This window comes from Lagenorhynchus albirostris, chromosome X (assembly GCF_949774975.1).
Source record: "Lagenorhynchus albirostris chromosome X, mLagAlb1.1, whole genome shotgun sequence".
Taxonomy (NCBI): Eukaryota; Metazoa; Chordata; class Mammalia; order Artiodactyla; family Delphinidae; genus Lagenorhynchus; species Lagenorhynchus albirostris.
In genome coordinates this window covers 19,523,070-19,548,560 of record NC_083116.1, presented here as the reverse complement: position 1 = coordinate 19,548,560, position 25,491 = coordinate 19,523,070, and the positions used below count along the sequence as shown (strand labels likewise).

General features: G+C 38.5%; 1 protein-coding gene across 7 annotated transcripts in view; it reads right to left on the bottom strand.

Annotated features, from left to right (window-relative positions):
- The window catches only part of ENOX2 (ecto-NOX disulfide-thiol exchanger 2), a 298,745-nt gene that overhangs the window by 165,552 nt on the left and 107,702 nt on the right, over positions 1–25,491 (bottom strand). For all 7 annotated transcript variants that reach the window (XM_060137045.1, XM_060137044.1, XM_060137040.1 and 4 more), the window contains one exon: positions 17,340–17,483. The gene's annotated coding sequence lies outside the window, so the exon portion shown is untranslated. The remainder of the gene's footprint in view (positions 1–17,339; positions 17,484–25,491) is intronic.

The following is a 25,491-nucleotide window of genomic DNA, read 5'->3' as shown; positions in this document are numbered from 1 at the left end:
CATTATCTTTTTGCTTTATAAAATTAGTTTTATTACACCTATATGTAATATAAAACTTAAATTTTTTGTACTTTATAAAATATAATATGTTCTATGTAATCTTTTAGGGTTTACTTTTTCATCTAATATTATATTGCTAAGATTAATCCATATTTTTTGTGTGGCTGTAGTTCATTTGTTCTGAATACTGCATAATAATTCACTGTATGAATATACCATGGTTTATTAATCCATTATTAACATTGATGGAATTTAGGTTGTTTCTAGATTTTTGTACTGTGAACTGTGCAGTTATAAACATAGTTATATGTGTCTCCTGTTATGCATGAGTAAGTTTCTCTTAGGTATGTATCTAGGAGAATTTTTGTGTCATAGGGTATATGAATGTTCAACTTCAGGAGATAATGTCAAAATGCACCTCAAAGACTTTGCAGCAATGTATATATATTCCTAATAGTAATATATAAGAAATCATGTGACTCTGCATCTTCTCTAATACTTGCCTTTCTGAGTGACTATCTCCTCTGTTCTCTCAAGGATGATACATAAATGGTACCATTCTAGATGCATAGAAGAGAAGTTAATTCTTTACATGTAACGGATACCTTAGGGCATTAGCAATTTGTTCTCTCCAGGAACCTCAACTGAGAAAGGTTCCTTCATATTATCACCTTTTACTTTTTTTGCCAACCAATTGGATATAAAATGGTATCTTATTATGAGTTGATTTTTATTTTCCTAGTTAATAATGACGTTGAATCTCTTCATAAGTTAATTGGCCATATGTGTTCGCAATTTTGTGAAATGTCTGTTCATGTCTTTTGTCCATTTTTCTACGGGATTACTTGTGCTTTCTTAATAATTTTTACAGCTCCTTTATGTATTGTTGACATTATTTCTTTGTCAGTTGTGTTTTGTGAATATTTTCTCCCAGTTTGTAACTTGTCTTTCCTCATGCTTTAAGGTGTATTGTTTTTGAGCCTTAAGACAGCTTCTATTCCAAAGTTAGGAAGATATTCACTGACATTTTCTACTAAGAGTCTAAAATTTTTGTTTTTGAAACTTATACTCAGTTGATCCTGTATGAGATATGATTTATTTTCATCTTTTCCCACATGAATAACTATTTTCCAGCTTCATTTATTAAACAGTCTCTACATTTCCCACTGATCTCTCATGCTACTTCTTTTATATATCATAACTCCATACATACATGGGTTTACTTCTGGGCTCTCTATTTATAAAAATTTTAGATTCATTATTCAATGCAGTCTCCATAATAAGCAATTTAATATGGATTATTTCATGTAATCTACAAAGTCATACTATGAGGTAGGTGCTATTTTCTCCATTTTACAGATCTAGGAAACTATGGCTTAGAGAAGTTAGTTACTTGTTCAAGATCACAGACTAGTTTATGGCAGCTCCAAGTCCAAGACTCCAGAGCCCACGGTTTTAAGCAGTAATCGATATTGGCTTTTACTCTACTACCTCATAAGGATGTTGTGAAAGTCAGTAAATATCACAGACAGTGAACTATATATTTAGCTCTGTACTAAATACTTAGTGGTTTGAGGTAGGGTTGGGGGTAGTCTTGTAAAGGAAAGACAAAGTCTAGATGATCTCTAAGTGCCGCCTCTTTCTCATCTCCCATTCATTCTTCCAAATACCTCGCTGCATGCTCTAAGCTTTCAGTATAACAGTGGACACCCCCTGTAGAAGCCGTTTGGCTCTTCTGGAGGTGCTCAGGGGCACAAATTCTTTTTTTTTAAACATCTTTATTAGAGCATAATTGCTTTACAATGGTGTGTTAGTTTGTGCTTTATAACAAAGTGAATCAGCTATACATATACATATATCCCCATATCTCTTCCCTCTTGCGTTCCCTCCCTCCCACCCTCCCTATCCCTCCCCTCTAGATGGTCACCAAGCACCGAGCTGATCTCCCTGTGCTTTGCGGCTGCTTTCCACTAGCTATCTATTTTATGTTTGGTAGTGTATATATATCCATGCCACTCTCACTTTGTCACAGCTTACCCTTCCCCCTCCCCATATGCTTAAGTCCATTCTCTAGTAGGTCTGTGTCTTTATTCCCATCTTGCCCCTAGGTTCTTCATGACCTTTTTTTTTTCTTAGATTCCATATATATGTGTTAGCATACGGTATTTGTTTTTTCTCTTTCTGACTTACTTCACTCTGTATGACAGACTCTAGGTCCATCCACCTCGCTACAAATAACTCAATTTCGTTTCTTTTTATGGCTGAGTAATATTCCATTGTATATATGTGCCACATCTTCTTTATCCATTCATCTGTCAATGGACACTTTGGTTACTTCCATGTCCTGGCTATTGTAAATAGAGCTGCAATGAACATTGTGGTACATGACTCTTTTTTAATTATGGTTTTCTCAGGGTATATGCCCAGTAGTGTGATTGCTGGGTCATATGGTAGTTCTATTTTTAGTTTTTTAAGGAACCTCCATACTGTTCTCCATAGTGGCTGTATCAATTTACATTCCCACCAACAGTGCAAGAGGGTTCCCTTTTCTCCACACCCTCTCCAGCATTTATTGTTTGTAGAGGGCCACAAATTCTTGTTTTGGAAGAAAACTAACCACGAGTGGCCAAAGAAACCTGAATGACTTGAGCACCTGCTCCATAGGGAAGGAGATAGAATTACTGGGCTGCTGATAATTTGCAAAAATAACTCCTGAGCTCTCGTGGAAGTGAAGGCACCCTGATCCTTTCAAAGAACAGTTGTGAGAAATGGTGTGAGTATGAATGTTGTGGGTAGGGCAGGGTGCAGAGAGAGAGAATTCAGAATTGCAGAGCTATCCTCAAAGTTCTGATGCTTTAGAACTTCCCCACTGGGTCTAAACTTCAAAGTTTGCATGGGGAGCGGGAAGGGTAAGCTGGGACGAAGTGAGAGAGTGGCATGGACATATATACACTACCAAATGTAAAATAGATAGCTAGTGGGAAGCAGCTGCATAGCACAGGGAGATCAGCTCGGTGCTTTGTGACCACCTAGAGGGGTGGGATAGGGAGGATGGGAGGGAGACACAAGAGGGAGGAGATATGGGGATATATGTATATATATATAGATGACTCACTTTGTTATAAAGCAGAAACTAACACACCATTGTTAAGCAATTATACTCCAATAAAGATGTTAAAAAATAGAATAAATAAAAATAAAAACAAAAAACAAAAAACTTCAAAGTTTGGATGTAGGTGAGAGGGTAGGTTAGAGAGGGAAAAAATGATCAGTCTGATATCCATAGTCATTTTTTTAAGCTGACCTATACTCTTAAGAAACTTTTAAATTGCATACACAAATGAAATTGTACCTTCAGCATGAAGCTCTATGAGGTCTAATTATCAGAGCAAATGTTTACTGAATTAATTTAAGAACTACAATACCAACACTGCCTATTTCATAATCTAGGGTAAGCATTTTCTTCTGAAGCCATGTTCAGTGGGCAATGGGAAGCCAATTATCAACCCAGAACATTTCTCAGTGAAAAATGTGTCATTCTTTAAGACACTTAGGGCTTAAGCAGGCTTAAGGCCCCTATCTCATCATTTCTCTTATTTCTACCATCTAAATACCCATCAATCCAAGCCAAGATTATTTTCACCATTGCATAGCTTAAAGGTGTCAATGACACGTGGACAAAGAAAATTTTGGCAAGAGACAAGGCATAATTTTTACTTACTTGAATGCTCATACCAGCTTTTTCTGAAAACAGAGTATAATAATGGGGCTTCTGAGAGAAAAATACAGTAAACAGGCACTGTTACTGATTAAATGAGGGTGAATTCAGTTTTATTGCTTTCAAGCAAGCGCAGTAATTCTAACTAAAAACTAACCAATATGGTCCCTTTAGAATTCCCAGGGATGTGTTTTTCATCAATACAAGAGAATACTTTCTATTTACCAGATGTAGGCACCTTATGGATGAGAGCCTTGTTCATATTTCATCTTATTCATCTTTCAGTTTCTAGCAGTTTCTGCTAGAAAGTAGCATTTTCATCTACCCTTCCATCCAATATCACCTGACACACAGTAGGCATCCAATAAATGTTTGCTGAATAAATATATTAGCATATTATTTGTTTGTAATTGTTTACTGCTCAGAATGCTTTTAAACTGGCTGTATAAATAGGCTAAATACTATCCTGACATTTTAAAAACTTTGATTATCAGAACTTTCTATTTCTTAGATACAACTAATTTTTATAGTCCTAAAGAATATGGATAGGAATTTAAGAGATTTTTTGGTGTGCCAGAAGAAGTTCCACTTCCCTTTATAGACACCAGGCAGAACGTTTCCAGACCTCCTTCTGTGTAACCAAACACTTTCAAGTAGCAACCAAACATCCCAAAGTGCCTAAGCTGGCTGAATGTCATAGCAGAAGACAGCTGGGGACATGATGTTGGGAATGACCAGTGTTTACACGATATTTACATACCAGATTCCACAGCTTTAAGACAGGTGTGTCCTGCTACCCTATTTTTTTTCCCTCAAAGAGCACCTGGATCCTGTCTGGAAAACAGATCAAGAACTGAACTGCCAATCACTATAGGTGGGATGACTAAATTTTCTGACTCTATAATTGGAAAAGCATGATTTGACATATGGATTTCTACTTTTGAGGACAATGGGATAGAACATGTAACACTGGGGCTGCTCTAAAAAATCCAAAATATGTGGTTTTTCCATACTCACAGGAATGACAAGAAAATCAAGAGGGACATAACTTTATAAAATAAATTCAATATGAAAGAACACAGCATAAACAATGTTAAAATACATGGGAAAACATTCACAACACATTTAACAGAAAAATGATTAATTTCCATGACATAAAAAGAAACCTTACAAGTCCAAAATTTAAAGATAAATAACCACAGAAAAATGGGCAAAGGATATCACAAATGATATATAAAAGAAACATAAAGGATTAGTAAACATTTGAAAAAGATGCTCAAACTCTCTATTTATTAGAGAAATGCAAGTTAAAGCAATAAGGAGCTACAATTCATCACTGTCTAATGGGCAAAAAGTCATAGGATTAAAGGTATTGTGTGTTGGCAAGAAGACAAAGAATGGCCCTCTCAACACTGGATGTGTTGACTTGGTGAGGCCTTTGTAGAAGTCATCATGGTATTGGCCATCAAAACATACAAAGCCCTTAACACTTCAACTCTGCAATCCTACTTCTTAGACTCTATTCTAGAGTAACACTTGCTCACATGTACAGGCTAGCATGCTCATGGATGTCCTTTGCAGCATTTTTGTGGCAGCCAAAAGATAGGAATAATCTAAATATTTATCAACAAGAGGATCCCAGTAGTAAATTTCCCAATCTCTAACACGGTCTACCAGGCAGTTATTAAAAAGAGAGCAAGTCAGGGCAGAAATTATTCTTAGAGGGGAAGTAAGTGTCTACAAAAGGGCACCAGGGTCTTTTAGGGTGCCAGAAATGGTCTATGCCTTGTCTTAGGTGCTGGTTACGTAAGTGTGTTGTTTGTGAAAGTTCATTGGTGTACACGTAAGATTTTGCACTTTTCTGCACATCAATAAAATATTTTTAAAAAAATTAACTAAAAAACAGATTTGGGAGACCCCATGCTTTAGTGGAAAGAGTACTATACTAGGAAGAAGGAGTTCTGAGCTCCAGCTCCTTTCTGCCCAAACTAGTTTGGGACTTTGGGCAAGTCACTTGGACTGAATTGGAGTTGACTCAATTCAAGGTAGGGATAATTTTATTCTGCTGAAAGATAGGGAACTGGGCCCAATGATTTCCATATCTTTTTCATTTTTAGGTTTTATGGCTCTTTAAGCCATAACAGTTCAGTATTATTTACCTCCATTAAGTTTCTTTTATCTATCCCCTCTTCTCCATCCCTACTCCCATAACACTGATTCAGGCCCATATTTCACTTCCCTGGGATATTTCAAAAGTCTTCAAACTTGTCTCTCCAGTTCTACCCTTTAAAATCTATAATAAAACACTTTGGTTAGAGTATCTTTTGACAGTACAGCTCAAATCACGTCGCTGCTTTCTTCAAAAACCTTAGAAATCAGTGGGGCATGGTGCAAAGTGCACAGAAGCCATTATTGGAAAATCTGGGTTTGAATAGCTTACTGGCTGTCTAATCTTGGGCAAGCCATTGAGCCTCTGAATCTCAATTACCTCATCTGTGAAATGAGCAGAGTTATGGGACCTTCTTCCATTACTGCATGTCCCATGTACAAAGAACAGACTTTTAGCTACTGATGTGTCAAGTCCCAAGTCACACTTAACATCATCTGCCAGGGGGCCAGAGTAACGGCAGAGAATCAAGTTTCTTAGCTACCTTTACTTGACTTACTCCAATCAAGAGAGAGAATACTTCTGGGCAGACAGAGCTTCAACACAAAGCTCTACAACTGACTTGGCTGTTTGACAGGAGAACAAAAAGTGAAAGGTGCCTCCCTCTTTGCAGGCTTTGCCACAGAGAGAGTGGCACCTCATAGCAAAGGTTAACTGTCTTAATTGATAGGAAACCCAGCCTGTAAGATCTATAGACCTCTCTGTACACACCTAATGTTGGTAAGAACTGCTTAACAAAGATCTGGCACAAAATCAAAAGAAGGTAAAATCTTGTGGTTACCCTGCTGAGATAATTTAGGATGCATTAGTCAATGTTTCTCAGGCTGTTCATCCTGGATCAGGATAATTATGGAGAGGAATAAAAAAGGCCAGATTAGAAAACAGCTTGCCAGCAGAACCACTATATTTGCATGGGTTGATATTTAAATCAGCATCTGAAAACAGTACGTAGTTATGACTTGTTGCCTGCTCAGACTTTATGCCAAGTTCTGAAGCAAATTCAGCACTTGGCATTCATTTCAGAGGGAAAGCCTGGTTCCTTGTTACACAAGCCTCTTAAAATCTCTATCTTGCCAGATACAAAGGCCACTCAGGCTGAGGATGCCCCTCACATTAGATGACTTGCATGATCTCCAGGAACTAATTTTGGAGAAAGAAGGCATATTCTTAACTTGATCTCTCTTCTTCCCAGGAAACTCAACCAAGAATCTTCTGAAATTTCACCTCCTTCCCTCCAAAGCTTCCTTGCTTGTCTGGAGGAATGAAGGTGTCTTCATTAACCTCACCCTGATCTGAAATACAATTCCATGAAAATGCCTTTACTCTTCATCCAATTATGCATTTGCACTCAATTTCTCCCTGGCTTAGTGCCCAGCACATAATGGCCACTTAGTAAATATTTGCTCTTATTTACTGAGTATTCACTGTAAGCAGTCACTCTTTGATAGCACTCAGCATAATTACAAATAATTATTTGTGTAATTATTTGCTTAATGACTGTCTTCCTTACTAGACGGTGAGCATCACAAGGCCAGGGTTGGAGTTTGTCTTATTTACAGCTGTACTCTTAAAAACTACCACAATGCTTCACACTTAATACCCAATAAATATTCATTGAACAAAAGAACTTAATCCCAAAACAACCTGTACACTGGTATTTTTTTAAAATTTTTTTAATTTTTTGCTGTTCGCGGGCCTCTCACTGTTGTGGCCTCTCCTGTTGCGGAGCACTTGCTCCGGACACGCAGGCTCAGCGGCCATGGCTCACGGGCCCAGCCACTCTGCGGCATGTGGGATCTTCCCGGACTGGGGCATGAACCCGTGTCCCCTGCATCGGCAGGCGGACTCTCAACCACTGTGCCACCAGGGAAGCCCTACACTTGGTATTATTATTTCTATATTATAGGTGAGGAAACTGAGGCTCAATACTTCAATAACTGTGCTTCAATAACTTGCCTAAGGTCAGAGCCGGGGTTCTGAGCACGTGCTCTTAACAACCATTGTATCCTGCCTCCCTCTTTTTAAGTCCTGTTCTACTATATACTAGCTGTAGCCTGGGAAAGTTTCATAAATTTTCTAAGCTTCGGTTTTGCTGTCTATAAACAAAGAAAATGGTATCTATTTTATAGATTTGTTATGAAATTTGCTTGAGTTTATATATGTAAAACACTTGGTTATAGTGGTTGGCATACAATCAATATTTAATAAAAGCTGCTGCTCCTGTATTGTTGTTATGGAATCAAATATTCAGAAGAAAGGGACTGTAGCTAGGGAATGCCACTTGCTGAAACCTGTCTCCCCTGCAAAATAGCACATTCCATTCGAGCAGTTGGACACATCTAATGGCTTTCTGTGCCACTCTCATCAACCCTCACTCAGCACATTCCATAAAACAGCTTGCATGTGAAAGTTGCTTTTGCTTAAAATTCAAATGTAGGAGAAGCAAAATATTTTAAAGTTAATTCTATTACACAAGCAATTGCTCAATAGAAATACTACAATCTGCATGGCTTAAAGCGAATAGCTCATGTTTTCAAGGAAATTGAGATTGGAAAAAAAAAATCAAGACTGCCTCCCAACCCCTTACAAGAGGGAATTTCATCATTACAGAGTTTTATTTCAATAGATAGTAAATCGTTATCAGGAAACAGAGCAAAGAAAGAGAAAACTGCAAATTAGGCAGTCACTTCTTTCTGTGTTGAAATAGCTAGAGTGGTCAACATATACAAAACCACTTTATTTGTCACCTTCTGGTCTACTGCATCACTGTCACTTTAGTTCTTAACAGAAGACTCTAGACATACTTTATCATAGAATACAGTATCCATGGTTTTGCTTTCTGTGGTGTCAGTTATCCGAGGTCAACTGCGGTCCAAAAAATATTCAATGGAATATTCCAGAAATAAACAATTCATAAGTTTTAAATTGCATGCTGTTCTGAGTAGCGTGATGAAACTTCACACTGTCCTGCTCTATCCCACCTGGGACACGAATCATCCCTTTGTCCAGTGCATCCCACCTGTAAGTTACTCAGCTGCGTAGGTTATCAGGTCAACTGTCATGGTATCAGCAGTGTTTGTGTTCAAGTAACCCTTATCTTACTTAATAATGGCCGCAAAGTGCAAGAGTAGTGATTCTGGCAGTTCGGATATTCTCTTACTGTGCCTAATTTATAAATTAAACTTTATCATAAGTATGCATGTATAGGGAAAAAACATAGTATATATGGGGATTGCTACTATCCACAGTTTCAGGCATCCATTGGGGAATCTTGGAACATACACCCTATGGAAAAGGGGGGACTACTGCACTACGAATGTCCAACATTCTGAACCACAGTGGTCTAGGTACACCTAGTTGCTCTAATGCAGTATGGGTAGCTGAGCTGGTCCTTAAGCCTGACTGCATATCGGAATCATTTGCAGTGCTTTTAAAGAACATTGATGCCCGGCTCTTCCTCAATTTCCATTCTGATTCAACTGATTTTTGACAATAAGTTTAGAGCTATCCTGCCTGGGTTTGGATCTTATCTCCTCTACTTACTATTTGGACAAATTACTTAACTTCTCTGTATTTAAGTTTCCTTACCAGTAAAATGAGGATAATCATAGAGTTGCCATGAGAGTCGAATAAGTTAACACATTTGAAATACTTAGAACAGTGTCTGGCACACTAGTAGAAGTAGTAATAAAGTATTTTAATTATTATACTCTGGTGTCATGGAAGAGAAAGGAATACTTGTAGAGTTTGCAATCACATGTGGAATGACAATGCTAAAATGGCAGCAAAGGTGTCTGTGTTTGAAGTTCATGAAAATGAAATCTCCTCACTGTAAAGTACTACTCTGAGGCAAAATCAGATGATATAAAATTGAGTTCCATCTGGAATTTGTCTTGACTTTATACATGGAGAAGTAAAAATCTAAACGTAACACATGGTTCTAGAACAATCCTATTTATTTGTACCCTCAATGGACCATCATTGCTAGTTTCCCCTGGTTAAAAAAAATTCTAAGGATAGAAAAATCCAAAGTCATATTTATCTGCAAATAAACAGCAATGTTAGGATGGTGGGGGTTCTCTTCACACTTGGCACCATTCCATGGGGAGGAGGGAACATCCATTCTACTTGTGAGAGAGGACAAAGAGTACTAACAGAAACTTCTCTGGGCTTTCTCTCCACCCCTGCTTACTCCTTGGCACAGCAGGAGCATCGACTTATCTGATTTGTAAGATTAGAATAAAAATAAGTGCTCATTCCTGACTTAACCTCTGCATTCTGGCTCTTGGGTCAGAATGTCCTCAAGTTGACATGACCCTTTCTCTCTTATGAAGTGTGCAGAGCTTTTATTCAACCTTCAAAATAAAGACGCAGACCTACTAGAGAATGGACTTGAGGATACCAGGAGGGGGAAGGGTAAGCTGGGACAAAGTGAGAGAGAGGCATGGACATATATACACTACCAAACGTAAGGTAGATAGCTAGTGGGAAGCAGCTGCATAGCACAGGGAGATCAGCTCGGTGCTTTGTGACCACCTAGAGGGGTGGGATAGGGAGGGTGGGAGGGAGGGAGACGCAAGAGGGAAGAGATATGGGAACATATGTATATGTATAACTGATTCACTTTGTTATAAAGCAGAAACTAACACACCATTGTAAAGCAATTATACTCCAATAAAGATGTTAAAAAAAAGATCCTCTAGACAAAATTATGCAACAAAGTTTAAATAACAGATAAAACATGATTATAAAATTTTTTCCTATTTGGATGGAGTGGCCTTAGGGTGGGCTTGGATGGGGGACACAAACTGTCCCCTGCCAAGTAAGCAGGTGTCACAAAGAGTTTCTTCTGTGATTTGCTGAGCTGCTGGAGTTCAGCTCTATAAAAGCAATTCCCTCATAGGTGTTTCCCAGACTCAAACTCCTTTTCTAGTTTGAGATCAAAGGGCCCTCCCCTGTGTGGCAGACAGAACAGATATGGGACCTCATACACCACTGGGCTAGCTTGCTATAGATCACGTAATACTACTAGCATGGGGGAAGCCAGCTCCTCTAGGTTATAGATATACTTTCTGCAATACAAATGAATCAATCACATGCCACAGTCCTAGCCAACTTGAAATGATTATAAAGATCTGGTAATAATCAGTTCTAGTTTTGCTACTAATTAATCATGTGACTTTAGAAAAGTCCCTTCTCTGGCTTTCAGTTTCTTCATTTGTGAAAATGATGGAGTTAGACAAGATTGCCTCCAACTCTAAAATACTATGATTCAACAGCTTCCACTTGCCTCTATATTACCAACACATGAGGCTGACTCACACTTAATGTCTGTGAGAGAAGAACTTATGAGGTACAATGAAGTCACAAAATCATTCCAAAACTATTCCAATTGTTGGAGCAACTTAAGAGAGACATATTTGCATTTTTCTATCTTGCCTCTTCCATGCCACCCTCAATCTCCCCTCCCCCTGACAGTCCTTTAAGATGAAAAATTTCACACTGAGTTTCTATCAGAACTGAGAAAGAAAGAAGTCAGCTTACTTTTTTGATCGTCTCATTATCAAGATAAGGTTTTATTTTTTTGAAACTGTAATCAGATAAAAATGTCCAGGGCTTCCCTGGTGGCGCAGTGGTTGAGAGTCCGCCTGCCGATGCAGGGGACACGGGTTCGTGCCCCGGTCCGGGAAGATCCCACATGCTGCGGAGCGGCTGGGTCCGTGAGCCACGGCCGCTGAGCCTGCACATCCGGAGCCTGTGCTCCTCAACGGGAGAGGCCGCAACAGTGAGAGGCCCGCGTATCGCAAAAAAAAAAAAAAAAAAAAAAAAAAAAAAAATGTCCAAAGGACTAAAGAAACTGAGTAGGGCTATTAGTCTACTCATTTTCTTATTTAATTCCATCTGAAGGAACAATAGGCTCTTCTTGCCTTTGGCAATATAATAATTCAGCTGACATGCTAGAAATACCACACACCAAGATATAAAACGGTGGCCTTTTCTCTCTTTAAAAACAATCAATGCTTTCATTTGTGGATTTCAAAGTACACGTGAAATAAAAGTCTGAGCCCTGTGAGTCTAAGGTAAATCAAAGGGCTGTAAGTGTCATAAAAAAGTTTCCTGGTTCATTGCCCTTCTTCTAGGTAAGAAAGGAAACAAAAGTACTCCCAGGCAGATGAGTGTTCATCTCATTTTTATATTTCTTTTCCAAGCAGGCTTAAACAACTTCCCCTGATAACTCATTCCAATACAGTTCTCCCTTATGTCTGACTGAACCTCTCCTTGCTGCTTTGCAGGCCTACTTCCTCTTGTTAATTTAGTCTTGGCAGTGCTGAGACTGTTCACTGTCTTTCATATTGTCGTCTCATTCTGACTTCCAGAAATTCTAAAAGAAACCTTGAGAACTGAGTTAGGGGCCTATGATCAAGTTTAGATATTACCTGGAGGTCCTTATCATATACTAACATTTCTGGTGATGCTATTCCACCTCAGTCAAAGTTATTTCTCCTCTCTGGTTATTAGTACCTCATCTGTAAAATGAAATGAATATGAAAATATGTTAAGAGAAAGAAAGAATCACAATAGTGATGCAAATTATTATTGAATTGAAGGGTCTTCCTGGAGAAGTTGAACTCTTGGGGTTCAATCATTATTGCAAATGGAAAATGGCTGAAGATCCCTCTTTTCATACTGAACTATTCATTATTCACATGAACTTTGGCAAAACTGCTTAGTATTAGGCATCACATAATTAAATGCAAACCTATCTTTCAATGCAGAGCTATGAGAGAAGACAATAGAAATAGGACTATGTCCACATCTGGATGATCATTCTGGAATTATAATTATCCCCAGGTTAGTTGCCCACTCTTCCAATGAGCTGGCACCTTCTTAGAATGCCAGTGTACCGTGATGTTGGTGCTTAAAACAGTGCATTTGGTTTTAGTCATCATCTGGTTGGCCTTGCTGACTCATGGATTCTTCCACTTTAGTGGAAGTATTTGAGAAGAGGGTTGGTATCTGTTTCTACAAATCCAGGTGGATCTCAAACCAGGAGACAGTTCGTATCTTCTGGACAGAAACTTGGCACTATGATTTGACAAGGGTTTAAAAATCTTCTACTCTTTGGCCATAGAGCATCATGTGAATAAGTGGACTAACCACAATCTTAAACAATTTGTGCAGCTGCAGCATCACCAAGGAAACATTTCCATGGGGAAAAGGTGAAATTTGAGAGCAAACACATTGAAGAATTCTGAGCTCACCTTAAGATAAAAGCTGCAAAGCAGCCAGATCCACATAGCAAGAGTTTATGGCCAAATATTGCAGTAATATCTAATCCAGGTTATGGATCTACTTCACAGAGGAATTGGGACAAGACACCCAATTCCACCTATCAGTTTCCCTTGGACACTCATGAAATTTCATCTAGTTAAGAAGAAGAGATTCCATTAGGGCCAGGTTTCACAAGCACCCAGATTCGATGTGTGGTTGCTCTAGGGATATAATCTCACAAATGTCTGGAGTCTGACCTTTAGGGACAAGCGAGGCAGTCAGTTGATCAACATTAGATACCGAGTGCCCAGTTTGTGCACAGCTCCACCCTGGGAGTGACAAGAGAATAATAGAGAATATTAAGGCAAAGGGAAAGCAATTCTTCAGCCAGATATGTGATCAACCAACAAATATTTCTTGAACATCTATTGTATGCAAGACACCATATCTCTGCCAAAAGACATGAATAAGGGGCCCTTCCAATGAGGGGCTGATGACTAAGTTGAAAGGTTAAGACATATTACTATGAACAGATAGCCAATAGTTCAAGGTGGTCTATAATCAGTGTCAAGTGATTCATATGAATATAACAACCAAGGGGTTTCAGAGGTACAAGTGAACAATTCTAACTGGGATGATCCAGAAGGCTTCCTGGAGAAGGTAGGACTTGTACTAGATGCTGTCAATTGGATAGGATTTTGACACATGAAAGAAGAGGACAAGCATGCTAGGCAAAGGAAATGGCATGAGCAAGGTCCTGAAGTAGGCAGGCCCAGTGCCTATTTGGAGAGAGGTAGCAGACAACCTTGGCTGAAATAGAAGACTTGTTGAGAGTAGCAGAAAAGAAAGCTGCAAAGTAGGAACCATGGGATCTCAGAGTTTGAAGGGATCCTAGAGATGATCAAATCCAAGCTCTGCTTGCCTTATTCTCACACAAACACAGCTTTCCCTAGTGTGCCAGCAATGCTTAATATGCATTTTAATAATGGGTCCAGATTCCTAACATCTACAGACATAGTAATTCTGGGAGAGTAGTTAGAGAAAGGCTTTGGAGTTGGATGCCTAGTTAAACCACTTGCTAAATGTTCACCCTTGGGTAAGTTTATTTATCCTTTATTTTTTCACCTATAAATGTGGATAATAATACCCTCACTTAAAGTGGAGGTAGGAAGAAAAGGAGATAGAATGCTTGAAGGAGTCAGAAAAGGAAGAGGAATCTGCAGTGTATTGCCAAAGAAAGCAGAAGTAGAAAGAATTCAAACAAGGGGAGGTTGTTAACAGCATGAAATAAAGCAAACAGGTCAAGGTAGTTGAGACCTGTCATAAGGCCACTAACTGTGACAATATGGAGGTCGCTGGTGACTTTTAAGAGATCAATTCTCGTATAAAAGGAGAGAGGCAGTTTGTAGAAAAAGGTGAGAAAGGAGGGGTGAGAAAGGAAGAAGAATAGAATGTAAAGGAACTGGAGCTGCAGGCACAGACCCTTCCATCATTTGTAGTGACAGAAGAGGAAGAGAGATGGTTTAGATTCAAAGGGGTCACAGGGTTGAATGATGTAATGGCTGGATGAGTATCTCAACTTACAACTGAAATGGCTGGTAGCTCCTGTAAGGACTTCTAACCCTAGCTTTCCTCCTTACCAAGAGGCAGGGAATGTGATAAAGGAAGAAGGAAGTTCCTACTCACAAAATATCTTCCCTCTTCCTTTTGTCTACAACTGCATAGGAAAAAAATACCTTTATAAAACAATCTGCCCATTTATAATACCATAAGATTGTCAGCTGAACAATTATGAGACTCCCTGTGTAGTAAAATCTCATTAATCTGGACTACACTAATTTGGAATTTGTGGTAATTTAACCTGGGCTGGAGTTACCTTTGTACTACTTACAAAGAAAGGGTTCACTAAGCAAATAGTGTTGAAAAGATTACAAGGGAGCTAATTTAGCCTGCCAGGGGCCTAGTTCACCTATCTTTAAGAACATGCTGTTTTTTAAGAACTTAGGCATATTCATTATTAGAATGCAGATTGATTCTGCTAATTATAGATGAACATAATCTACTGCTAAAATCCTATATCTGCAACAGTTACTTTGCTCTCACTGAATATGCTCATTAGAAATAAAATTGCAATTCTTTATAGTTGGTTCACAATTCAGATTTATACATACCCCCTTTCTCCACCCTCATGAGTTAACCAATGTTCAGGAGGTATTACTCTAAACCAGCACATCACTTACCATGAACACAGTGGAAAAACTAATAAGTGATCAAAAAAGGCCTCAGAGCAGCCAAAATAGATGTCTTAAAGTTGATGCCTAAAATCCTGTATATCTCTCCATAGCAGGTTCTCTCACAGCTGATTTAACTCTTACTTAACATACTAAGTTGACACACCAACTTGGAGATCTTGTTTGTTTGTTTTTTAAAGTTTGTAACTAAGAAGAAGGAGAAAAAGGTCTGTTACATGAAGGGACACTGAGAGAAACTAGAAATGACTGCACACTGCAGAAAGGAGACAGAACGTGGATAAAATGTGGCTGATGTGGCTGTAATAACTAAAAAGCCACCACAGTCTAGGACAATTTAGAGTTAAAAGGCCTATATTCCTTAGTAAACCCAGAAAACTATAATAGAATATTATAGAGCAGTACAATGACTAATGACTAAAATTTTCCCTTTAAATGATCAAGCAAAGTTTAGATTATGTTGAATATATGCCTTAAAAAGACAGATAAGTTTACACACACACATACACACACACACACGATTTGTATTCATAATGGTTAACCTAAAAATGTGAAGTGCATTGATGCTTAAAACAATGAAGTTCATAATATTATCATATAATAATAATAACAATAAAATAGCAACATTTATTAACTGATTTTTTAAGTGATGAAGTGTGTGCAGATATCAAGCTAAGCCCTTTACCTACATAATTTCATTTAACTCTACTAATAATCCTAGGAAGTTTTAGTACCATTTCTAACTTTACAGTTGAAGTGAAAGTCAGAGAGGTTAAGGAACACACCCTAGGCCACAGAGAGAGAGGTGGGACTACAACTACAACTCAGTCCAATTCCTTGGCTGTATACTATGCCTTTCCAATGCTCCAGAAAATACAGCTCTCTAAAAATCATACTTTTCTGGAGGGCTCCAGATAGCTAATGCCTTACTGTATTTTTGTTTTCCAAACTTGTATTTAATAAATATCTTGATTCATAAGCAGAAAGACCTATGATCTAAGAGTCAGGTATGATGTTGTATGTAAACATGCTCCATTTTATAAGCTGAATGTAAAAGTAATAGTAAAAAACAGAACAAAACCAAAAACCCCATGAACATGTCTATTAGGCCCACCTTAAAATCTCAGATCAGTCTCTGTAGACTACGGATACTATTTTCAAATGAATAGCCAAGTAACAAAGAGATGAAATTTTAAAATATTAAGTGATCAGTTAAGATCTGGTCTCCCATTGTTTCCCCACTCACTCTGGAGAAATTTAACATGAGAATGGGCCAACGGAGCACGAAGGATGGGGGAATTGCAGGGGAGGCTAGAAATTCAGTTGGCTGTTATACAGGATTTAGGACAATCTGTTCATCAGCTGTTCTAAGAGAGCTATGAGGGCATAGAACACATGTGGGCATAGTGTGTACTGGGGGAAATAGGGGTGGGGTGGGGACATGCAAATGTATGCAGTTATCCACATTAGGAGTACAAGTGAGGGTAGCCACCACTTGTATATACAAAGAAAGATGTATAGTGACATCATTCACTCATGTAATTCCTTATACCTAAACCAAATGTTCTTTACTCATCTCTTCTTGTCTTAAGTCTACCCATTCAAGGGCCAGCTACAAATGCCACTTCTGCTGTGAAGTGTTCCATGATGCCTAAAGCTGAATTAAACTCTTTCCCTGTTTGGGCTCCCATAGTTTTTTTTCCCTTTTACACATTTACCACAGCACTGATGATACTCTATCTTATTATTAGAGTTATTCAAGTATGTGCTTTTTCTGCCCTCTATTCTACCATGAGTTCCTTGAGGGCAGGGGACTCTTTCTCATTTCTGTAGCTCGTACAAATCATAGCACAGTGCCCACTACATACTAGTTTCTGGGACAATGTTGACTCAGTGGCACTGGCCTAAGAGAATGGATTATTGTCTAGCTTACCTGAAGGAGCATTTGTTCTCTTTCTTTTCTTGCTTGACTCCCCTCCATTCTCAATGAGGCCTTCTGTGACCAGAGGGCCACTGGTACTGCCAAACTGCAGGGGCTCGTTGTTGTTGGCAGGGTCAAAGGGCAGCTGGTTCAACCCTAAAGAAGAAAAAGAAAGCCAAAATCCAGACTCCATTAAGGACTGGGATGTCTCCAGATTTTATTATATGAGCAACTAGAGGAAAACTCTCTAAATCTTAAGAGCCCAGGAATAACAGATGAATTCCTTAAAGCCAGTTGCCCTCTGCACTGTTTTACAGATCTTGTTGATAAATACAGAATTAAAATATAGGCTCTTATAAGACCATGACTCTGTCATTTGTAAGATCCCTCCTGTTTCTCGGAAATTAACATTTTTGACCACAAGCTATCAATTATCTTCTACCTCCTCCTCCCTTAAAGAGATAATAGAACTCGCAAGGGGGTTATTTAGTAATTGGAGTGATGGGGAATTACAACCCAAGTTTGAGTAGGGTTAATCCCATCTTCTTCAAATGATCCCAGAGCATGGTCACTTTACTAGTAGCTGCTGCACCATATAAAATGGCAAAAGGCATTTTCTATTATCCAAGTCCTATTGGTTTCAGCCAGGGATGAGCAGAGATAGTTTCTTACTCCCCTGGCAGAGCATCTGGAATTTCAAGTGTTTCAATTAAAACTTCATGAATACCATATGACCCAGCAATCCCACTCCTGGGCATATACCCTGAGAAAACCATAATTAAAAAAGAGTCATGTACCACAATGTTCATTGCAGCTCTATTTACAATAGCCAGGACATGGAAGCAACCTAAGCGTTCATCGACCGATGAATGGATAAAGAAGATGTGGCACATATATACAATGAAATATTACTCAGCCATAAAAAGAAACGAAATTGAGTTATTTGTAGTGAGATGGATGGACCTAGAGACTGTCATACAGAGTGAAGTAAGTCAGAAAGAAAAACAAATACCGTATGCTAACACATATATATGGAATCTTAAAAAAAAAAGTTCTGAAGAACCTAGGGGCAGGACAGGAATAAAGACGCAGATGTAGAGAATGGACTTGAGGACACGGGGAGGGGAAAGGGTAAGCTGGGACGAAATGAGAGAGTGGCATGGACTAACATATACTGCCAAATGTAAAACAGATAGCTAGTGGGAAGCAGCCACATAACACAGGGAGATCAGCTGGGTGCTCTGTGACCACCTAGAAGGGTGGGATAGGGAGGGTGGGAGGGAGACGCAAGAGGGAGGAGATATGGGGATATATGTATATGTATAGCTGATTCACTTTGTTTTAGAGCAGAAACTAACACACCATTGTAAAGCAATTATACTCCAATAAAGATGTTTAAAAAAAAACTTCATGAAATGTGGAATGAATAGCTTTGTTAAAGTCCAAAGTTAGGTGATCTCTCCTAAGCCTTTTATCTACTACTGGTCCTCTAATCCTATCAAAAGAGGAATCAAGTTGGCCTGCTATGGCTCACTCTTTAACCCTCAATTTTTCTATGGCCCGCAGCTGTACAATTCTTAAGGTAATGTTTGTAAAATGTCAATGAAAATTTGGAATCCAGTCAGCTAAAGGTCAATCAAGTTTCAGTAAAATGAATGCTAAGGTTCTAACAAAATGGCTTTACATTCTTGTTTTATTTTGTTGTTTTTTTTGGTTTTTTTTTTTGCGGTATGTGGGCCTCTCACTGTTGTGGCCTCTCCCGTTGTGGAGCGCAGGCTCCGGACACGCAGGCTCAGCGGCCATGGCTCACGGGCCTAGCCGCTCCGCGGCATGTGGGATCTTCCTGGACCGGGGCACGAACCCGTGTCCCCTGCATCGGCAGGCGGACTCTCAACCACTGCACCACCAGGGAAGCCCTACATTCTTGTTTTTAATAAAAAATATCCCTATGCTGTTTTCAGCCCATGTAACAAATACCATTTCTTCTACAATCAGATTCCACTTGGAACACCTCCATTAAATGTCCTCTGGGACCAGTCAAACATTTTTCCTTTACATCATCTGAGTGAGTAAGTGAAAGAATGAAAACTTGCTTCTGTATCTTAAGTCAACCATTCACCATATCATATCCATGTCCTATTAAATCCCTACCATGACTAGAACTAAAGAAACAAATACTGATCACTATGTATTAGAAAACATTCAGATCATGACCAAGACTATTTTCAAAGAAGACTAGATTTTTATATAACTTGCAAATGAAGATGTTTCTTGCACCTGAGTAGTCACAGAGTCAAATGTGATTAGTGTACTATTCCAAAACTTTTCTTGGTATTTCTTTCGGCAATATCAGACTGACCAAAAAAAGTTCCACGGAAGATGGAATAGTATAGTGGAAACAATATGTGCTTTGAAGCCTGACAGATCAGGGTTCTAATCCTGGATCTGTCCTTTACTATCTGGGTAGCTTCTGGCAATTCATGTAATCGCCCTTAGTCTTAGTTTCATAATGTGTAAAAGGGGGATGATAACACTGCACAGAGCTGTTGTAAAGATAAGCAGAAAAATATATATTCTAAGTGAATTAAAACAAACTTTTCCCCTATAAGTTTGAAGTTTGTAAGCAGCTCTTCTAAGGAGGACCTCTCTCTCTCTCTCTCTCCCACAACTGTATCCCTGGTGCCTAGCACCATGCCTGGCACATAGTGAGTGTTGAATGAATTAATTCTCAATAGGGAGGAAGTAGGTGATGCATTCTATTAACTCATGTAGTTAGAATAAAGAATTAATGACAAAAGTTCTGATGCTGATTATATCAACATTACTTAAAATAATTCGATTTCAAATGCATCTCCATCATTTGAGTACTATACTGCAGGATGGTAAAATCTTGATCAAAAGGAATGCTCAGGGATTAGGAGGTTCTGATTAATAATGGTTAATCAGAAATTTTTTTCTTTTGCATTTGATATTTTACAGAATAATATATTAGTCCATTTTCCTGCCTTATTAAGTTGGTAACTGAGGATATTACAGAGCTTCAGAGCTATGACCTGTAAAAGGAGGCTGATAACAGTACCTAACTCATGGGACTGTTAAAAGGATTAAGTGAGATCACATATGTAGAACATTCTGCATCACATCTGGCATATAGCAGATGCTCAATAAATATTAACTGCAAATTTCCATTTCTAATTTCTAGAATTTTTGATGTACAATGTGAGATTGGTCTGAATTTGCCTTTATCCAAGGATATACCCTACTTTCATCATTGAACCTTTTTATTGCTGTTTGTACTGTTTTCTAAAAGTTGAAGGAGTCCAGGAACAAAATCTGATGAATTAAATGTATTCAGTTATAGACATTTGGCTATAATTGTTCTTCCCTTTTATTTAGTCCCAGATGGTAACTTTAGGGCTTTAGGTATTTTGCTCCCTGTACTAATGTACAGATTTTTGTTTGGCACTGAATAAAACCGAGATTTCAAGTACCTTCTGTGTATCCACCTCATAAATGATCCAAATATATGAAAATCTTGATAATTCAACACACCATCTCAGGCATTGTTTCTCATATCAAGGAGAGAGAGACATCCCACTCAGTAAGCTGATCCATTGAATACCAATCCACATTTTATATTATCCAAGACCCAATACAGTCTCCAAAGATTTGTAGATTGAAAACAAGAGCTATAGACATAGCAAAATTCTATGACACTAGTGCTTCCCAGCTACTTTGATTGTATTGTTTCATTCCTCCTTTAAGATAGCACTAAATCAACCAGTAAATCAGTAGGTACTTATAGGATCTTTTCTGTGTCATGTATATGTGGTCCACATTTGGAGTGCTATTTTAAGTAAAATAGCCCCATTAAAACTACCTAAATTCTAAAAGGAAAACCACCACCACTTTAATTTCAAGAATTCTTATTGCAGAAATTTCAATTATGACTTGAATATAAAATATTAGCAATTATGATATTTTAATTCTCACCCAAACTACAGAATTTACCTTTAAATCTCTTATGGAAGCTATTTCTACCATTTTTCTACTAGACATGATGGAACTATTAGATAAGGAAGATATTAAGAAAATATTAGATTAAGAAGAAACTTTTTTTTTCTGTGCCATGCAGCCCATAGCAGTGAAAGTGTGGAGTCCTAACCACTGGACCACTAGGAAATTCCCTAGGAAGAAACTTCTGAGGCTATTTAGTTGACTCTTCTATGCAAACCAGAAATCTCATCTATAGAATTCAGGACAGGCCTAAATCCAGGGGTTACTTCTTAGCCTGGGGACCATTCCTTGCTATGCTCCTAGGGATTCAGCTTGCTTTCCTTACCTTTTTTAAAACTACCACTTACTCTATTTTGAGGGTTCCTTTCATCTCCCCAAGACTGCCTGTGAAGTAGGATACATTTTGTTCAATTGTTAACTTGCTTATTGTCCCTAAAATAGCACATGGGATGTCTAACTTTTTAAGGACTCTACTGATAATCACTGCAAGAAAAACAAATGAGGGAGTCATCAAGAATTAACAGAATAAAGAAATATTCTAAAGTCTTATATATTTCCTCATATTATTTGCCCTTTTATTCCTGAGGATAAATTTAATAAAACTTTGATCCTTGCTCATTCATTTCTCCTCCCATCTTGTCCCCTCATCGCCTAACCTCACAAGATACACAGTTTGTCTAAAAGGAAGCACGAATTGTTAAAGTAAAACAGATAATAAACATTAGTGCTATAGAATTCTATTTCTGTATCTTATGTTCACAATTAAAGTCCATGTGGTAATGTAATCTTGTCTAAAACCAGGTTGACTGGTTTAGACAGCTGACCAGCTGTTATTTCATGTCATGTCAAAATACAGATTCTCTGACTTTATAACCCACATGAGGCCACTATAGAAAGTATGCATATTGGGGAAGGGTGAGGATGGGGTCGTTGGAGAATGACATTTATTAACCAATGGAACCAGGAGATTAAACATCTCAGAATGAAGTGTGGTTCCCAATGAATCCTCCAATCTGCAGGTCAAGGAGTTCACATGCAATGATGTCTGCCATACAGACACAAATGATTCCTGGGCTTTGAGGAAAACACTGAAGAATTTTCATGATTCTTGTGAAAGATCAATGATGTCTTTGTGCCCAGCTGCTGTAATAGTTACTGCCACAATTCACTTTACAGAGCTTTCTACTATCAGGTCAAATTAGGACTAACCTTCATGATGCAATCTAACACATTTAATGATTGCCCCAGGTTACAGCACCAAAACATGACCCTGTGGGTCCCTGTCACTTCTTATTTGCAGCTGCAGCCCACAGACTTAAGGTGGTTCAACCTTAGCACAAAGAAACACAATTCTACTCTGGATTAGTTCTCTTTAAAAGAAAATGGTCAGGTCCTGAGAAATCTGGTAAATTCAATTCAAGGCAGCAATCTCCAGACAGACATTCATGTTGAAAAAATAGAATGTCAGTTTTTGGCAAAAGGAACTTTATAGCTAATTTGTGTATAAAACAAATTTCTGTAACCCGAGTCCTATTTTCCAATTGACTTTAGTTTAAAATCAGATATGGGACTCCATGGTAAAGAAGGTCTCCAAATTAGTTTTTAATTCAAAACTCTTGAAGTAAGGGGTTAGAATAATAGCCAAGCCCTTGATGTGCTGGCAGGTGCTTTTGTAGGATTTATCCATCCTTGGGAGCCCCTCCTCCTTCCTCAGTCCTGGCCTGAAAACCCCTGACTCCACATTTTTAGTTCTCACTACCCAGCAATTCCACCTGCTACTTCTGAGAGAATATTTACAATTTCTAAAAAGAGCTGAACTGCAGTATCACTCTCCAGCCACAGGGGTTAGTAGCCAAAACAAATGAACATTTCTCAGTTCCAGGTCTTAGCTGATGTCAAACAAATGAAACCTACTTTGTCAATTTTGAGGGTTCAATATTCTGTATAACTGATTTAGCTGAAGCAAGGGTAACTGTAAAAGATTAATGGGTGAGTGAAGGGAACGGGGAAGTGATCAGAAAGAAAAGGGCCAAAGTCTTCTTTTACTAAGGAGCTTGCTTGAATGGTGGTGAGCATAAGAATTTTCAGAGCCAAAATGATGCTTAAGTCACCTTTTTCAAGGTGTGATACAGGTCACAGGTGGATTTTCATTGACAGTGATCCTACAGCAACTTTTAATGACTTCCCAAACTACTTGGTCAGGCATTCAAGTCCTTCCTAATAAGGCCCCACCATTCTGAGCCTTGTCTTCTACTATGCTCCAGCTTGTGCTCTACTTCAATACTTCCTGAACTTCAATGTGCACACATGTTCCCCGGGAATCTTGTTAAAATGCAGATTTTGAGTCAATAAGTCTGGGTTGTGTTCTGCTTTTCTAACAAGTTCCCAGGTGATGCTGACCCTGCTGGTGTGGGGAATCGTACTTTAGGTAAAAAAAGCTGACACTCTAGCAAAATGGGACTACCTAGCATTCATTGAATCATTCCAGTACTTTCCTACTTCCACAGCTTTGGCTCACGCTATTCCTCCACTTACTTCTTGATTTCCAGCCTTCAAAAGACTATCTTTCCTTTAGGGTTTATCTCAGATGTTATTTCCTTCATGATGCCTTCCCTTATCCACCTCCACCCAACCCAATACATACACAGCAGTGGAGCAGGGCCACCAGGGGAACTACCATTCATTGACTGTTCAGAATGTGTCCTGCCTTATATTCATTATCCCACTATTTTATTTTCTAGTTATTTGCCCCGTTTACAACAAAGAAAGGTAAATTTATAGAATTTAAATTTCCCAGGGTCACACAGCTAATAAGCACTATTACTAATAAACACCATTCTGGCCTTCCTCAGATCTTAATCTGTACTTTTCCTATGCCTTTCAGAGCATGCCTTGTGTTATAGTTCTTTGAGTATTTGTCTTATTCTCCCTTCCCTCCTGCCTTAGCCCATCACCACTAAGTTGTAAACTCCCTGAGGACAGACTTTATGTCCCAGTCATTTAAAAAATCTCTCCTCCAAGATGCCTGGCATGGTGCCTTGTACAATATTATAAGCACTCCAGACATGTGTATAGAACTGAACTCAGCTACAACTTTGGGTATAATAGTTGTGTTTCCCATCCCAGATGTCAACCAACCTGCTGCTGGGGCTGTTATGAAGGGAGAAGGAAATATGGTTTGGGGGGTTCCTTCAGCATTCCTGGTATCCCCTCTATCCTAGGATCCCCAAAGACTCTTTGGGGAGTGGTGGTAGACTATCATACACTGTACCCCTGACTATGACTCTGCATAACTTCACTATCCCTTTCCAAGAAGCGAAGCAGTCCTTCTACTGACTAAGACCTTTCTATAAGAAAACACTATAAAAGAAATCCCATATATGGATCTTCTCCTAATACGTCTACGGACACCAGGTTACAGATTCCTGCTTTACAAACTACAATCAAGAAAAGGCAATCCCTAGAGATGTACCATCCAACACAGTAGCCATTAGACAGAGGAAGCCATTTAAATCTAAGTTTAAATGAATTAAAATAAAATAAAATAAAAAGTTCAGTTCCTCAGTTGCACTAGCCACATTTCAAGTGCTCGGCAGCCACATATGGCTAGTGGCTACTGTATTGGACAGCACAGTATAAAGTATTTCCATCATCACAGAAAATCTTATAAGTTGCTCTAGAGTCAGACCTGGATTCAAACCCATATCTGCCACTTACTAGGTGTGCCACTTACGAGGTGTATAAAACAAGTCACTTGATTTCTCTGAGATTGTTTCTGTACTGCAGAATGGGGATGATAATGACACCCCTTATAGGGAAGTGAAGAAAATTAAATGAGAGAATGTATGTCTAAGGTCTATCATATATCAGACACTAAATAAGTGTTAGCTCCCTTCTTCTAACTCAGTTGGGGATTTATATGTATTTGTCCAAAAATGGATTAAGAAAATTTGAATAGTGTGGCTCCTTAGGCCCCCACACTATATCCTATTTATGGCTTAGAAGATGTTAGCTTTGCATTCATTTTATAGTCCTGTTTTTCAGATAATACACAGCCATCAAGGTAAAACATTAGTAAATAATGCTGGGAGTAGTCAGTGACTGCTCTTTGCTTGTACTATTTTTAGGAAAGGAGACGATATTTGTC